Genomic DNA, 18930 nt, shown 5'->3' with positions numbered 1-18930 from the left:
TTGCCTTGTCCAACTGTTTACCCCATTATACCTGAGCATTGTGAATACTCAACAAATATTTGTGAAATGAATGAGTAAGTATATTAAACAGTAAAAATGACTGTGAAGTTAACAAGATGCAGCCTTTAAAAATGCTTAGAGACAATTGAGGAAACAGGTGAGAGGCATGCAAAAAAAAAAATATTAGAACTCAAACAAAATAACCAGAACAATGTCTGTACAATTAGTAATTGAAGGTAGGCTTTTAAAAATTAAGTTTTTTGTGATTAGTGGTGAGTAAAGTATTCCTGGCAAATGCTAATTGGAATGTGTTTTGTAGAGGAGATAGGTTCTGAGACAGTTTGGTATATGGCAAAATTCTAAGTGTCTCCATTCATTTGGACAGCCAATTTAGCTTACTGCCACAATAAAATGCAGAATCCTGTAGCATTTGCACAGGAAAAGAGCCCCATTGGAATCAAATATGTATTTGCTTGTGTGAGGATCCTATGGAGACCTGGAATACCAATGAAACACTAGGATTTGGTTTTATTAATGGTAATGACTTGCCTGTTCCAACACAGGACTCCTAAAAAGAAAATAAAGCCCCATCCTAGAAACTGATAATTAAAAAAGTAATGCTATTCTGACGGCTGAAGCCTACTTGATTTTATATTAAAATTCAGAAGAGTGGGGTTTTAGTGATAAGGAAATAAGGACAGCATATGGAAAGACAGGGTGCTAAGAAATATCAAACTCTTCATTCTATCAGACATCCCAACCCAAGGGAAATAAGAGTGTGGAAAATAAAGCAAGGCAAAGGAACACTTTTTTACCAGACAGTGGGGTCTCTGGCTTCAGAGCTCAGTGTGGAACATTGTTGAGTTGGTTGGACTTTAGAGGCCTCTCTTTGTTTGGCCTAAGTGGGCCTACATATCTCTGAATCACAGGAGGCAGAAAGACTGGTATTATAGTAGTCCCCCCTTATCTTCGGGGGATATGCTCCAGGAACCCCACCCCCCAGCCAGTGGATGCCTGAAACCTTAGATAGCACCGAACCGGATTGCCATCTATTGGAACATGTTTCTCTTCCATCCACAGATGTAATGCCATTTCCATCTTAACTTAGCACTCATCATGCACTGTGGCCATAACTTTTGCAGTCTGAGGTGCAACAGCAAGCCTAGCACACGTTTATTTTTCCTTCTTGACAATTTCACAGATGGAAGATTCATTCTTACCATAAATCACAGCAACCTCAGCATACAATTTTTATTCTTTCCTTATTAAGTCGAGACCTTCCACCTTTCCACTGAAAGGAAGCATGTTACGGCTTCTCTTTGGCATATGTGAATTGCCAGCATCACTACTCGTGCGCTTTGGGGGCCATTGTGAAGTAAAATAAGGAATCCTCGAACACAAGCACTGTGATGCCACAATATTGAGCTGATAACTGGGAGGGCTACCCTATGAATGATGGCACCAGGGCAGACAGCTTGGAGACTCTGGACAAACGGAGGAGTTACATCCCAGGTGGGAGAACTCATCATGCTACTCAGAATGCTATGCCTCTTATTAATTGCATATTTCTGGAATTTTCCATTTCATACTTTCAGACTGTGGTTGACTTTGGATGACTGAGACCATGGAAAGTGAAACCATAGATAAGGGGGACTGTTGCATTTTTTTTTTCCCTTCACAAACCTGAGTCTCTGAAGAACCACTTCTGTGACCAAGAGGCCATGCTGTCCATCTCTTGAAAGAGATTGAGCAGGGCCAACGCCATGCGTGTACTGCCTGGTACCTGCCCACCACCAAGCAAGCTCATGGCACATACTGTGGCCAGCAAAGCATATTTGACCTGACCAATGTTAATAATAATCAACTATTGTTCTAAGCAATTTTATTGTCTCATTTCTTCATCATAACAATCCCATGAAGTAGCTTCTACTATTAAGCTTGTTCAACACATGAGAACACTGAGAAGACTGAGTGATGTGACAGCCAGTGTTACACAAACTGACATTCAAGCCCAGGCAGTCTGGGTCCAGTACCTGTGGAAGCGTCACTGTCAGAGTCTGTAATGACTCCTGGCCCTAGTAACCGGGCCAACTTTTCACTCTGCCACCTTCCACATGACTATACGATCCATCATAAGAAGGTCCGAATTTTCGTTTTTCACTCTTAGAATTGTAATTGACAGCCTGGTGATAGCACATTTCTTGTGGGTAAAATGACTCAAATTTAGACAGAATATTCAGGATATTCTGCTTCCCATTTTCCCTTTTCTTCTGCTTTAAACAGAGAGCATTTGTACCTGTGAGCACTGTTGGCATGGCTACATTTCTGGAAGGGATTCTCATATTTTTAGAGTGTGAGTTATCTGAGACTTCAAATTTAAAGTTTCTTTTGGAATATAAGAAGCTATGCCACTTTGCTATTGCATTTGCCAAAATCCTATTGAGTGAATTAAGCATCCTCCTCTCTGTAGAGGGCAAGTGGAATGGACCTTTGCTTCTCTTTAACATGCCCATCTACCTCAGTTTAACATCTCTCCTGAGCATCTCCCAGATATGCATATTATAAAAGCCATAAGTAAGATTCACAATACAGGCAATGCAGGTTTTTCCCTTTTGGTTTTAAATTAACACCTTTTTATGATACTAACTGCTTCATTAATTCCACCACACACATACATTTTAGAGGCAAATATGGAGATAGATAACAGAAATAATCAATTGAGCACTTATTAGGTAAAAGTTGTTTTAATAACTTTACCTATTGGTAGCAAATGTCTAAATTGATAAGATTTATCTAGCAGAGAAGAGGGCTCAGAGGTCATGGGCCATGGAGAAGGTAGAAGCAAAAGCAAGACTATTGAAGGTACAAAGGTGAATGGGGCATCTTGGCCAACAGGGTAGTAGAAGAACATTAGGACTTGGAGTCCAGGAAATCTGAAAGGGCAAAAGGATAATGTAAACGTTGACAGGATCAAAGATACAGTTACCTATTTAATTTTAGTTGGTGCAGAGACAGTGAGATTAAGGTATCTGTGAGCCAAAACTGAGACCCACAAAGGTGAGGCTAAAAATCAAGGGATATGCAAGAGCTCATTGGTGGAGGGACAGTCTGAGTTTATGGGAGTGGAAGCTGCAAAGGGGTCTATAGCTTTGGAGGAGCTTGCGTGGGTGGAGGGGTAACTCGGCTCTCAAGGGGGACTCAGGCCTTGAAGGGAGAGTAAGAAAACTGAAATAGGGATAGACTATTTACTATTTCTGTAGCATTCTTTATATTTTTGCTGCTCAGCAAAAGACCTGGTCTTAGAAACCAGAGTGGGGCCAAATGTGGGGGAGGGAACCAAGGAAGTTTGAAAGGGGAAAGAGATTATGTAAAAGTAGAGGATTGAAGATGCAGTTATACAAGAAAGAGTTGGAGGCTAGAGTTGCATGTCCGAGTGCCTCCTTGGGGAAAGGCATGTGCCTGCATGGCTGAGTGTCCCTTGGGAGAAGGCTTCTCTAAGCCACTGGGCCATCATGGGGGACTCCTGTAATGAATTTCTGCGGATGTATATTACCTAAATTTCCTGTGGAAAAAATGTTCATTTTGTGCTTTTATGCATGTGTAAATATAAAATATTCATTCTGCCCCAAACCTGTATCCTTTATGTGCATTTCCCTGCACATTTTCCATTTGCTTTTAATAAAACTTTAACTTACACATGTTTTAAATAATCTCGTTTAAGTAAATTTAAAAGATAACGCATAGTTTTGTATTCCTGTTATGTTTGCATTATTGCAGGTTAAATTTTTCAGCAGCTTGAGATTTTTTTCCTGAGTTAGGAAGATCAAGTTACTTGTAGTGACTTTTAAAAAAATTAAGAGTCATTAAGAAAAAAGGTTAGATATAGTATTATATAGAACATAGGCTATCTTGCTTATTCACTATCTCAAATATGTATGTATGTGTAAATATATGTAATCTATATATATACATACAATTTATATGTATATAAATATATACATACAATTTATATGTATATAAATATATACATACAATTTATATGTATATAAATACATACAATTTATATGTATATAAATATATACATACAATTTATATGTATATAAATATATACATACACATGTATATATATTTATATATGTACATACACGTACATATATATATGCAATTTATTTGCTAAATATCAACCAAATAGTAGTTCATGTGTTAAGAAATCACTGTCTTTAGGTTAGAAAAGATGAAGGTAAAGATCAATTTGGGGTAAAAGTCACCAAATACTGAACTATATAATTCATGTTAACTGACTAATACATTTTCATATTAAAGTTTATGTGGGGATAGACATTTTCAGCAAAGAAGGCCCCTGAACTGGGGATGTCTGGGAAAATGTATTAATGCTGTTATAAATGTCATGATTCAAATGGAAGCTTACGTATTCCCTACCATGCTGGACTCCTAAATAGTTAAGTGGTTGATTTAGGATCACAGAGAGAATCAACCACAATTTCAAATATATAGTTAGAATACTATCCTGCAAAATTATATTATTATATATCTCTCTTTTTATATCTAATTATTACATCTCTTTTTATTTTTTTTTTTAACCTCACATCAAGAGAAACCATAATTTTCACTCTTATTGTGGGGGAACAGCTAGGGATTATTTCTGAAGGTTTCAACTAGTAAAACATATGTAGAAAAGAAGCATAGGCTGCTGGAAGAAATAAAAACCTTACATGGAATCATATAATTCAATTTAGTATCTTAGATGGAAAACTCTCAAAAACAGGTATACTTCAAGTAGCTTGAGCTTTAGTTGAGTTGTATTGTTGGTGGGGTGGATCTGATCCAGAAACCATATACATTTTTACCATGGCTTTGGCAATACCTTTCAATAAAGTTGGTTCTGTAAAACACCATTTCTCTGATATGCTTCACGAAAATGGCATTCCAACATAAAAGTTTTGGAGAAAATTGAGTGCCACTTTTTCTTCTTGGATATTCACAATGCACAAAAGTATAAAGTCTCTGAAAAGTCCTGCAGAAAAAAAAATCCTTGCCCATCTTTGTGTCTTCCCTAAATTACTTGAATCTTGTACATAGATTCTCTTTTCTGAGTAACACTGAAGAGTGTATATGAAGAAATGCTGCTCTCGTGTGTTTTGCTAAGGATCTACCATATATAAGTCTGAAAATGTTAGGAATTTTATCCTCCTATGCCACCCTGGCTTCACAGTTCTGTAGCAGCTAACTCAGAAAGAAGTCAGATTCTGGTCATTCTGGCTAGTTCCACCCCTCTGGTAGGACTTAGGTTTCATTAGGTCCTTAAACTCCATGACTGTGTTGTAAATTTTGAGCTACCATTTGACCTGTTTTTAGCAAAGAAATGAAAGAAACTCCCCTTTTATGATAAAACAAAGGCCAAAACGCAAAAGAAATAATCTGAATGAGAAAGGTAAAGGAAAGACATGGTTGGGACATTAACATGATAGTAGTGGGCAGGAAGGCCCAAAAATATTTAGACCTTATATCAGTATTTGGGAATTCCTCTTGATGTATGTTGACTCATCATTAATTTACTCCCAAGAAATCATAGCAAAGATACCTGATTCTAAGCAACATGAAGAGCTCAAAGTTTAGTGCCTAACTTAAGAATGCTTAACTAACAGAAAAAAAAGGCCCCAAACTGCAATTCTTGAGAAAGGCTATTTATTTATACTGCTTAGTTTTAAATAGCCTGACAAAAATATGATTTTATGAATTTGTTCATGAAATAGCACTTCGTATGTATTCCTAGTAAAAGCATTTCTTATACCACTAAGTAAAATTCAAGTTTATAAAATCTTAAAATGAGTAAGAATTCATTTTTCTAGAGAGCTGAAAAGTGATATACAGTTTACAGCATAAAAGAAAGGAAATGTGAGTGCTACCTTTTGTCAGGCCCAAGTGGGAAGAATAGTGATCCATCAATTTAAGTTTATTTTAGAAACAATTTATAATCCAGTGCTACAGATGTTGGACCCCCGGAAAAGAAATCCTCTCAAAAAAGCCTTATGCTGGGTAAGTTTTTCCCAAAATGAGCTGAATTGCTAATTCAAAGAAATTTCTTAGTCGCGTGAAATCACAGCCAAATGACTCGAACTGAAAGAAAACTTTAATATACAACTAAAAATTAATGCTGAATTAAGAAGACCAAAGCCTGTAATAATAGTTCAGCTCCAAACAGATTTAAGGATGTGAACTTTCTTTTAAGTTTGTGCTTTGCAGTTACTATAGTGACTTGCAAAGTGTGTTGAAAGCCACATGATTGCCTGGAGGACAACTCTCAAGTTATGAAGGTGTATTAGAAATGTTCCCCTCTCTATCTCTGGAATGCCATGATTTTCCAACACACATAACTTTAGAATAGTTTTACAAAATAAGGAGAGTGTGGTGGTAAATGTATTCCTGCCATCAGGTCACACCTGGCTTGCAAAATATAGCTCAGCCACTGCATGTGAAATGTTAATTGTGACTTTGACCACTTAACTAAAGAGAGGCTGTTAAAAATAGAATAAATTTTCAATATGCTCAACTTATGTTTCCTATGTGCTATAACTATTTTGGGGGGGGATCCATGCTAACCATATGCTTGCCTACCCTCAATTTGCACAAACTATACTGCTATCTACACTGGCCTTTTTATAAGATTGAGGACTTAGCAGAAATTCCACCTTCTTTAAAGTTATAGTTGTGTGCCAGAAACATTCTCAAGTATTGGAAAAGCAGGAGAGCATTCACAAGTATTGTTGCATTTAATATTTGTGTGTTTCAAGGTAGTCATTCAAAGATAAGTCAGCCATTTTTTATATGCCAGTTTACATATCTGTTGGCTGAAATGAAAAGTCTTCAATTTTACATCTAAACATGTAATTCTTATTTTCCAAAATAACTATCATCCTCAATAGGAATTATTGCTATATTCTGACATTTTTGCTTTTAAATAAAAGCAAAAAATTAGCTTTGAAGTTATGCGTATATAATTCTGAAGTACATTATAGCAAAGGAGCGTTATATGGCAGTTGAGTATTGATAGCTAACATGGCCAGATTCTTTGCATTTATTGAACCTCTTTGCATGAATTTCAATGCAGAAGATTGAAACCTTTTCAATTATTCAGTTGTTTCATATTTTATTGATTGGGCGTTATAGTGATATTCTAAAGTATCTCTAAAGCAATATTTAGAATATTTAATAAAATGTGAGAACTAAAAAGTGAAAAAATGAATGGTCCACAGGCTTCAATTAATAATTGATTTCTAATTGGAATATGTGTTCTGTAAGGTGATAACAAACACAGATAAAAATATCAGAACCAAAACTCTGACATAGTAGATAATACCAAAAAGAAACATTTACAGTAGTTACTGTTTGTTACTATTAATACCTTCTATGTGCTAATCACTGTGCTTCAAATATATCACAAATTTTAAAGGCAGATTTTAAAATCAGCTTTAATTTCTTTTCTTTTTTTTTTGATGATAAATGCATTCTATTAGTGAAAATTTGAAAACTTTAGAAGAGTATAATAAACACTGGTAACTCGATGTACCCATTTATTAGTTCATTAAAAATCTATTGTGTACTTACTATGTGTTTGACACTATTCTGGATATTAGGGATACTGCAATGAGTAAAATAGACAAAATCCCAGCTCAGAAGAAGCTTACAAACTAGTGGGGAAAACAGACAACAAACCGTACACAAAGCAATATAAAATGTGACTTCAGGCTCTGAAGTACTTCAAGAAAAGCTAAGAAAAAGAGAAGTAATGGTTCTTCCACCGACCCTAGGGAGCTTTAAAAAAAAACCCCTGATGGCCTTGAATCCATTCCCAGAGATTCTCTTTTATTTAATATTGGGCAAGGCCAGGCTGCCTTCATTTTTGAATGACCCCCAGGTAATACTAATGAGCAGAGAGTGGTAAGAAGTGCTACGTGTATTAGATGGAGTGCTCAGGGACGCCCTCTCTAAGGAAGGGAGATTTGAGCAGAGCCCTGTCGAGGTGCACATATCAGGGGAACGAGTGTTCCGGGCAGGGAATGGTAGGTACAATACCCTGGTGGTGAGGAATGCCAGCATAGAGCAGAGAATGCTCTCTGGCTGGAGGCCAGGGAGCAAAGCGAAAGAGGTAGCAAATGCTGTGGAGGGACTTATTTCTAAAGGTTATGGAAATCATTTCTTGAGTTCAAGGAGAATGACACTGTTAGCATTTAGAGATGATAGAAATGTTTATATAATGTATCTACAACTTTGAGAAAATGCACTTTATGTAATTCTGTATCTGGCATTTTTCACTTCTAACAGGAATAATTCCTATGACTTATATATGTAATATAGATCACTTCATCATTACCGTATATAGAAGAGAATGAATTGTGCCCTATGCTTTCATAGTATAAGTGAGATAAATAAATAAAAACTTCCTATGTACTCTTCCTCCACATTTTGGAGTATTGATTTAGGCAGTAGTTCTCATTCAGGAGCAACACTGTACCTTGCCCCAAGCCCCACCCCTCCACCTATAAGGGATTTAGCAGTATCTGGAGGCAGTTTTGATTGTCATGAGAAGGTGGGGGTGGGAAATTACTACTGGTGTCTAATGGGTAGAGGCAAAGGATGCTGCTAAACATGTTGCAATGCACCGGCAGCTCTGATGACAAAGAATTATCTGCCCCAAATTATCTGCTTCAACAATAATGCTGCAGTTGAAGACCCCTGCCTTAGTGTAAAATAATAGAAATGTAACAACGCGATCGGTGGTTCTCAAACTTCACCCTTCAGGAAGATAATTTGGAAGGTATTAAAAGGCAGGTTGCTGGGCTCCACCTCCAGATTTCTGATTCAGCAAGTCCGGGAGGAGAGGCTTGATAAACGGCATTCCTGTCAAGTTCCCCAGCGGTAGCAGTACTGCTGGTCTGGCTGGGAACCACATCTTCAGAACCAGCACCACATTATCAAGTTATGGCTCTTTTTTCCTTAAAACATAACATGGGGGTGGGGGGAGGGGAGCCTATTAGTCCCGTTAGCAGTATTATAATTTGGTATTATTCTTTTTAAAAAATAGTCCGTCATTCTTTGAACTTAGGCTTCTTTGAATTTAGGAAATGGGGAAGAAGTTAATAAAGCAAGCAAGCAGCCATGTGCGTTTTCTCTCCCGTGAACATCTCCTGCCCGTTTCCTATTTACAGTGTGTGCTTTTATGTTTGCTTGTTTAACCCATTTTATTCTGTACAGCAAAACCAATACATGGTCTTTTTGGGGGAAAAAAAGTACTAATCAGAAGTATTGAAAAGTAAAACGTAAAAACCTCCCCTGTTTCCTAGTCAAATTCCTTCATAACTATAATTAACAGATGGGTGTTCCTTCTGGATGTTTTTCTACTCATCTATCCATCTACCTATCTTTATATATTTATATATACACACACACACAATTATATATATAATTTTTTTCCTTTTTAAAAAAGATGAAATAAAAAATACATAATGTGCTAAAATTTGCTTTTCCCCCCTTCACTATGTATCACGGGCATGTTTCCAAGTCAGTACATATAAAAATACCTCATTCTTTTTTAAAAAGTTGTTACATTTCATAGTATGGAAATACCTTAATTTATTTAACCATTTCTCTGCTGCTAGGTTTTTAGGTTGCTTCTTCTAATTCTTTGCTATTACAGACAATGCTACAATAAAATCCTTGCATATGTAGATTTCTAAGTTTCTTTATGTCTTAAGAGCAACTTTTCATTACTTTTGTGGCACATACAATCTCCCAATTCTTGTGTTTCTTAATTTTATTTAGTTCTTATGTAGTCATATATAGTATTATTTATTTTAGATTTTTATCTTTGTTTTTATTATAAAATTCATCCATTTTAAAGAGATCAGATAACTATTATCAAGGTCTTGTTTTTAAAAATTATTTTAAATAGTTTTGAAAAGCATATCATCTAATTCATTGTATTTTGGTTGTGTGAAATTTGATGGTAATCTAAATGTATTTTTTTTCCTGGAAGCCAGTTAATTTTCCCTATGACATTTGTTGAATAAACCACCACTCCCCACTGATTTGTTTTACTGCTTTTTTTGTGCAGATTGCCTGCACTCGGCCACACACCCGGGTATTCAGTACTGTGCTGATTATGTATGTATGTATGTATGTATATATACATATATATATATTTTTTCTTTTTTTTTTTTTTGAGACAGAGTCTCACTCTGTCACCCAGGCCGGAATGCAGTGACATTATTTCAGCTCACCGAAGCCTCCACCTCCCAAGTCGAAGCAATTCTCATGCCTTAGCTCCCAAATAGCCACGCTTTACCATGCCTGGCTAATTTTTTGTATTTTTAGTAGAGACAGGGTTTTGCTATATTGGCCAGGCTGGTCTCGAACTCCTGACCTAAAGTGATCCGCCCGTCTCAGCCTCCCACAGTGCTGGGATTACAGGTGTGAGCTGCTGTGCCTGGCCTCTGTGTATTTTGTACTCTGCTGTTTAAATCACTGTAACTTTATGGTATATTGGGATATATCTTCTCCCATTTTTTTTCTTTTGTTTGGAAGTAAGAGAAAATTTTCAGGTGAACTTTTTCAGATAAACAAAATGACCCTGAGAAAGACTGAAAATTTGATCCAAGCCACACAGGAAGTAAGTGGCAGAGCCTAGATTAAGATGCAGATCTTTATTACTCTGTGATATAAATGTACTTTCTGCAAATAGCTAAGATGCAAGAATTTTGAGTTTGACATCAAGGGACTTCTTAATGGAGAGGCCTGAGACCTGAGGAAGACTTGGGGAAAAAAGTGAGGCAGAGTCAACAAGAAGTCTTGGGTGACATATTTTGATTTTTTAATCACCTAATTCACATCCAAGGATATATCTGCACAGATAAGAAGAGTGTTCAGATGGAAGAAAAACCAAATCAATATGTATTACTTTTTTTTCCAGATTCACACAGATTTAAAAACTTCTGAAAGCATTCATATCTAATTGTAAATAGAAATGCCCTATTAGCAAAATGATTATTTCAGTTATTGCTTTTTTTAGGTGTTTTTCCTCATGCTTTTAAAATGGTTTTAGCCATTTGCATTTAACTGTCTCTGCAGTAAAAGAATTCTTAATTTTTATTCCCTGAGCTCTGCTGATACACCAATAACCACTGATAATATCAACATCCTGGGAAGGCATTGCTCTGCGTTTAGGGGAGAAAGGCTAGAAAATATATTATGTTGGGAGTAGTTTTAGAAATAAAAAAATTGTAAGACTGTCATTATTTTCTACCTGAATTTGTCCAATATAGCTGTTTAAAAACTGTATGTGAGGCCAGGCGTGGTGGCTCACGCCTGTAATTCCAGCACTTTGGAAGTCCGAGTTGGGCGGATCAGGAGGTCAGGAAATCGAGACCATCCTGACTAACACAGTGAAAACCCCGCTTCTACTAAAAATACAAAAAATTAGCCTGGCGTGGTGGCGGGCGCCTGTAGTCCCAGCTACTGGGGAGGCCGAGGCGGGAGAATGGCGTGAACCCAGGAGGCGGAGCTTGCCGTGAGCTCAGATCGCGCCACTGCACTCCAGCTTGGGCGACAGGGCAAGACTCCGTCTCGGGGAAAAAAAAACACAAAAACCTGGTATGTGCTAGTAATATATTAGACAGAATATTGAGTGTTGTGCATGGATCAGCATTAATTAAGCCAAGCAGAATAATGCACCTAATTATAAGTTATTAGTGGAATATATAGTACTTAAATATTTGCCTTGTGATGTTAGATAAACGTAAAAGGAATATTTTTAGTATGCAGAATATTCCTCAACTTTTCTTTTGTTTTTCCTTTTTATGTAGGTGAAGAGAAGAGCCACTTTACTTTTCATTAAGGGCACTTACATAAAATCTTTAGCAGTTTTCTTGAGAATTGTCTCCTTGTTTAAAAGGTTGCAAAATAGTCAAAGGAGAATCAATTGCAATTTGGGTATCATCATCCAATTTGTGCTTAGTTTTACTTTCTGAGGAAAAATAAGTTTTAGACTTTTTTTTTTTTTTGAGACAGAGTCTCACTCTGTTACCCAGGCTGAAGTGCAGTGGCATGATCTCGACTCACTGCAACCTCCGCCTCTCTGGTTCAAGTAATTCTCCTGCCTCAGCTCTGGAGTAGCTGGGATTACAGGCACCCGCTACCACACCCTGCTAATTTTTGTAATTTTAGACAGGGTTTCACCATGTTGACCAGGCCGATCTCAAACCCCCTACCTAAGGGAATCCGCCCGGTCCCCCAAAGTGCTGGGATTACACATGTGAATCACCGCACCTGGCCAGTTTTAGACACTTTCTGCAGAGACTTTAAGAGGGAAGCTGTAAAACTAGTGAGCACCAAGGTGAATGTGGCCAGAGTGTGCCTTCTAAACGGAAGAGCACAGGAACTTAAAGTGTTTGGTTAGCCGGGGGGAAAGAATATTTAGGGAAGCCATGATGACTCAATGCAAAGAGCCATGACATGAAAGAAAGAGTCAACTTTCCTCTTGTAATCCAGCTACTGGAATTGGCCCAGAGATGGATTTTACCTTTGTATGAAGAATTAGTGTTGTGAAAATAGAAAAGACTGCTTCAAAACAGTAATGCATTTACATATACTATGGAAAATTTAGAAAATGCAGATAAAGATAAAATAAGAATCACTCATAATTCTACTACTTAGACATTACCACTATTAACCCCCCTTTGGTATAGATTTCCCCCCCCATATATACTGGCAAAGCATTGGGAGCCCCTATAAAATATATTAAATATTTTATCCCCAAAAAAAGGCTATGAGTTCCCTATCAAGAGAAGTATTCAGGCAGGATGTTTGAGATTCCTGTATTGGATGGAAGGTTGAACAATCTTTGAAGTGTGGTTTGGGCTGCCGGATTAATGATAAAAGAATGAGCATTCTGGGAAAGTCAAAGTATCATTTGGGGATAAGATGAGGTAGTAGATAATGGCTGAGGCTTCTTCTCTACCCTTCCTTGTACCTTAGGCCTTTCCCCAAGGTTCAGTCAGCAGCACTGTGGCCTCAGTTCATGGGTGATACAGCAGATAAGCAGAAGTGCTTTTAATTTTTGCAAGGCAAGGCATTTGAGTTGCAAAGGATTGTGCTTTTGAGTTTCAAAAGCCTAAGTGCCAGAGGCCTCAGAGCTGCAGCCAAAATATGGACGGACTGATCAGTAGATTGGAAGGTAGGTAAAGAGCCAGGCTACTTTGCTGCCAGACTAGAGAAAGATTTTCTGGACTTGGGGAGGGAGGGTTAAGGAAAGGTGAGATGCGTATGTGGCCCAGGCCCTGGTCCTTCCTACTCCCGTTCCCTGGGAGTGCAGGCAGTTAGAAGGTTTGAGGATCCTTGAGAATCAGATCTGTATTCTTCTCTTTGGGGAAGACCTAGTAGTATGGCAGGATTCCAGAACTGCCTACACCTAGTATATCAGGAGCAGTTAAGTAGAAATTGCTGCCTTGTATATCTAGGCAGGGTGGCCAAAGATAGCTTCACAGAGTACTCCGTGAAGAGTGACTGAGATCCAGACCTGGGATTGGAAGTTGGGGATGATGACTGCAAATGAAAAGGGAATGAAGACCAGACTGCAGAGGTGGGAAAAGCTAGACACTTTCTCTGCTGCTAATCTGCTTTATTATCTTTCTCCAGAAGAATATAAATGCCTTAGGCACAAGGACTTTATCTGTTTTTGCTTAGTGCTGTATCCATAGAATAAGATTAGTGTTTGGCTCATGGTATTAAGTGTTCAATAAGTATTTGTTGAAATGCTGTATTAATGGATATCCTTTCTGCCCCTCCACCAAATGCTTCGGCTCTATGTAGCCCTCCAGAACTAATGATATCGCCAGAAAAAATCTGGAAGACAGTCTTAACTGACCAAATTTAAGTCATTTAGAAGAATAGGGCCTTGAAAGATAAATTAATTTTAATGTTGGCATAATAATTACATTTCTTGCACACCTAAATTTCATATGTACTATGAGAGGACAAGAAGATGAAGGCAAAAATAAAAAGTGCAACTATTTGAGAACTTAAGGGCCTGTAATTGTTCAGTGTGTCTTTCCTTCCCATATACTATCTGACAATGAGTTTCCAACATGTAACTAATTTGAACAAAACTGGCGTGAGAGGAATTTAGAATAGAGAGTAATTTTTATCTGTTTTATACTATGGTTGGATTGAAGCTAAAGATAATGATGCCATTTTTTTTGGCCATCTAAAATTTGACCATATAATTTTATTTTCGGCAAAATGCTTGATGCATCTGCAGAAATATAAACCCTTTCAAAATGTGTATAATACTTTGCTCAAAGATAGAAAATAATTTATTTTGCATTTACACATATAAATTTATCATCTTTACTACGGTGAAGGAATGAATTGTGCCAGTTTCTGCATATGTCCCTGTAAATATGGATGCTGGGCTAACTCATGATTCTGTCGTCCAGCACGTAGGACTGTGATCACCTGTTCTAAGAATTTCTACATGAAATGACTCATCTTTTAGGGACCACTATCAAGCATTATATTAAGCTTTATAACAGAGGGCTCTTCGTCTGTTAAGGGACCATTCGTACATTTGCCAATTTGATAATTATGGTGGCTACTTTGGTTGCAGAGATGGGCCACTCAGATCCCTTTCAAGGAAGGACCCCCTGCATAGTTGCAGGGGTAGCTGATGGCTTCCAGCTATCTTCTTCTTCAGGGTTTGCCTCAATTACAATAAGCCTCCTTGCTCAAGAACACTGACTGATCCATCAACATATATTTTATGTATGTATGTATTTTAGAGACAAGGGCTTGCTCTGTCACCCAGGCTAGAGTGCAGTGGCACAATCATAGCTCACTGTAACCTCAAACTTCCGGGGTCAAGCGATCTTCCCGCCTTGACCTGCTGAGTAGCTAGGACTACAGGTGTATACCACCATGCCCAGCTAATTAAAAAAAATTTTTTTTTTTTTGGTAAGATGGGGTCTCACTATGTTTCCCAGGCTGGTCTTGAACTCCTGGCCTCAGGTGATCTTCCTGCCTCAGCTTTCTGAAGTGCTGGGATTACAGGTGTGAGCCACTGCTCTGGCCCCCACTCAGTCAGTCAGTATAAAGGCTGGACCATTTCTGCCCACTGTGAGACAACTTTGACAGGCTCTATGTGTCCCACAGCTTCCTGGGGGTCTGACTGAAGCTTTCTTGGGACTGCACTGCACTTCAGCTTATTCCTCTGCCCAATCCTGTTGCCACCTCCTTCCTTCCACAGTGGTTAACCTTTAACAATGCCCTGATTGCCAAACTCTGTTTCAGGGGCTCCTTCTGGAGAACTGAACCCATGATTATTGGTTCTGTGAGTGGTCCCAGAAAGCCAGGAATAAGATGGAGATTTGGAGCTGGGTCACTCGCAGCCTGACTGGCAATGAGGAGTCCATTGATGGTGGCAGGTGGAATGCAGACGGGTCCTGGCACAAGGTAGCCAGTCCAATTGTGAAAACTCGCCCTGGTGGTGAATTAGGGCATTAGATCTGTGGAAGAGACTAGCTGGTGTAATGTATGAGACATTTAGAAACGATAGTGGGAAGTCGTGGGTAGTAACTCAGTAACTCTAAGGTTAATGAAATTGAAGGGCTGTTGCTAAGCGTCGTTGATATTCTACAGAAAACTCGTATGTGATTATAGGGGCCTTTACTCTGTAAATGAGGGTTGACTGTAGGAGAGTCCATTACAGAACTAGGCTCACTGATTGCAATGGGGAAGCTGAGACACTGGTAATAGAGGCCAGGTGGTGGGGCTTAATTACTAGAAGCCAGGTAGATGCAATTTTTAATATATAAGTATCAGGGCTGAGGGGCAGCCAAGGGGGCCTGACTCACAGAATTATGAGATGGTCACTAGAATATAGCACCCTCTGGAACAAAATAAATGGGCAGTCAGGAAGGATGCTATTCTGTGTATATCATTGTATTTGAACAATATATCGAATTACTGTCTTCTAAGCTACTGTTGCTTTCTGGGCACATGGAGCTTCTTGGGTCCAGGCACCAGCTGTCAAGGCAAAGAGTCACTATCTAGGCAGGTGTAATTTAGTGTGATCAAAGGGAAGAGGCAAGGTTGCTGTTACACCAGGGGGACAGGGCGGTACCCAGATGATCCACATAGGGCTTCCAGTTCTCTGTTGCCCAGTTATGATGGGTCATGAACAGGGCAGAAATTCTTGTCTGAGAAGACATGGTACACAGGAGCTTAGATCTCTCATGGATAAGGGTCTGGGACGTTGCATCTAGGGCACCCACCATGACCAGCAGAGACCATTGTTAAAGATGAGGGCAATCTCAAATAGTGGAGGATGGAGACAATGAGCTGGGCTCAGGTCCAGCTGTAGCTGCAGAGCTTGTAGTTATTCTTCTAAAGTTTCCTCTTCAAAGGTCTCCTCTCTCCCTGAGAGTCCTGGGGGAGCTGCTTCTCAAATGTGAACATGATGAAGAACACACTCCGAGCACCACAAAGGGTGGACTGTGCTGGACACTTGATGTACACGCAGGTCTCTCTTTGAGGAAAGACTTGTTGCCCAGTTTCCAGGTGTCAAGTCCACAGGCAGCTTCGGCTGTCAGCCCCTGCAGGGTTTGCCTCAGCTGAGGAGAGCCACCTCACCCCAAGAGACTCTTGGAGACAGCCCACGGCCAATGACTAATTGCAGTGAGTGTATCAAGGCCAAGCCATCTTCATCCTCCCGGAGACAACTGTGATGGGCCCTGGATGCCCCAGAGCTTCTGTGGGTGGCCAGGCTTTGTTGGGTCCAATGTCATCGTTTGACTTCTCTTTCTGCCCCATGCTGCTCCATCTTTACTTCTGTTGGTGTTAGTAGGTAACTCGTGCTATGTTAAATCCAACCTGTGACAGCAACTGTGAGCTCTGGGGAGTCAGAGAAGTTCCAGTAGAAATAGAGCTGGTTCATGAAAGAGAAGACCTGAAATCGAATGTGGAGCCTAGATCTGAACAGCTTTGCGTCCACGCATCATTTCCCTCCCCTTTGAATTCATGCTTAATTATCAGCAAAACCGTGATAAAATCATCACACTATATCTGTATAGTACTTTATATTTTCCAAACTTGTTCTGATCATTTTAGGGCAGAAATTCTCTATCCAGCGTGCATATTAATATCATCTGTGGAGGATTCAAAACCATGTTAACCACTGGGACCCATCCAAATGGTTTGCAGTTAGGCCTGGGTACATTTTAAAAGCTCTGCATGTGATGCTCTTCTGCCTGGAGGAAAGAACCATTGCTCTTGATCTGGAAGCTCAAAATCTTAAGTGCTAGTTCTATAGGTACTGACTGTGTGATCTTAGATGGGCCCTAGCAGTTCTCTGAGCCTCAGATTCTTCATTTAGAAAGTGAAGTTAATGGCAAAACTGATCTCGTGGGTTGTTTTGAAGATTAAATTTTAAAATGTATGTGAAAACCCTTTGCAAACTATAGAAACATTTCTTTTTTCTTGAGACTGATTTACATTCTTGTTTCCTATGCTGGAGTGCAATGGCACTGTCCCGGCTCACTGCAACCTTCGCCTCCCCAGTTCAATCAGTTCTCCCCAGTATTTTTTTGTATTTTTAGTAGAGACAGGGTTTCACCATGTTGGCCAGGCTGGTCTCGAACTCCTGACCTCAGGTGATCCACCCACCTCGGCCTCCCAAAGTGCTGGGATTATAGGTGTGAGCCACCACGCCCAGCCAGAAACATTAATTTTTATTATATGTGATTACATTTTCTTCTGTCAATTGTTGTTTTATAAACAAGGAAAGGGAGATTAGAACTCACTGGTTTTCCACTCTGGCTCAGGCTTTTAATAAAGGAAAGGAATTGCACAGAGATTCTGATTTGGTAGTTCAGGGTTGAGACCCAGGACTCAGAGTTTCTAAAAAGCTTCACAGATGAGCCTGGTGTGCAGCCAGGGTTAGGGACTTCTTGGTTAATGATCTGTCCAAAGGTTACACAGTGCTAATAAAGTCAAAGAACAGGGACTCAACTCTAGCCCTTTCCATGCCTCTCTAGAGTTTTATCTACTATTATCCATGCTGAGTGCTCTTTCGTGTACATACTTATTGTAACATTGCATGTTAATCATAAAATATAATAATAGAGATAAAAGGGATTTTGAATTTAAAACATTGTATAAATATAATGTGTTATGATTATTAAATGTTAAAATAATTACTCCTATCCCATTAGTGCTAAATCATATGATTTGTGTGCTTTTAGTACGGGATGAAACTCTGTAGGTAACACAAGCTATTTTTAAGATTATATGAACCAAGCATAAATTAAACAATGTGACACCAAGGCTGAAATAACGTACGCAAGTACTAAATGAAACGTTTAAGGGAATTCAAAATAGAGTAATGAACTGTTACCTACTGTTCCCCTATCTTGAACATGCTGACTTAATGTGGCATCATGAAGGAAGAGAATGGAATAAAGAGGGAGAGAAGGATGCACAGAGAAATGAAGATCATTTTTGTGTGATCATGACCAGGCCATTTGTATTTCTCATATAGCCTGGAAACAATTTCATACTTATTGGAAGATGTGACCTTTAAATGTTCCTTACTTGCAAAAAGACAAATATTCTCGGAGCAGGGTGTTAGCTGGTGGACTCATCTGTCCTGCCTGCCCTTCGATTGGAGGCCACTGCAGGGAGAATGCACACTGGAGTGGAGCAAGTGTGGTACTTATTTTTTACATTTCCAGACTTTAGGGTAAGCTCTCTTTGACAGCTCCCTGATTTCTTTAACACAGCAAATCTTTAATCAGTGTAGATATGTTAAAATGCGATTTTTTACAGTGAATTGACCTGAGTTGAGTACTTGAGTTGTAATGT

The 18930-nt window shown here is 38.9% G+C and overlaps 1 protein-coding gene across 1 annotated transcript in view; it reads right to left on the bottom strand.

Moving 5' to 3' along the window:
• ARHGAP15 (Rho GTPase activating protein 15) overlaps positions 1 to 18930 on the bottom strand; it is a 629252-nt gene that overhangs the window by 554 nt on the left and 609768 nt on the right. The window lies entirely within an intron of this gene.

This window comes from Macaca mulatta, chromosome 12 (assembly GCF_049350105.2).
Source record: "Macaca mulatta isolate MMU2019108-1 chromosome 12, T2T-MMU8v2.0, whole genome shotgun sequence".
Taxonomy (NCBI): domain Eukaryota; kingdom Metazoa; phylum Chordata; class Mammalia; order Primates; family Cercopithecidae; genus Macaca; species Macaca mulatta.
The sequence above is the reverse complement of the archived record's forward strand: the minus strand, read 5'-3'. Positions and strand labels throughout refer to the sequence as shown.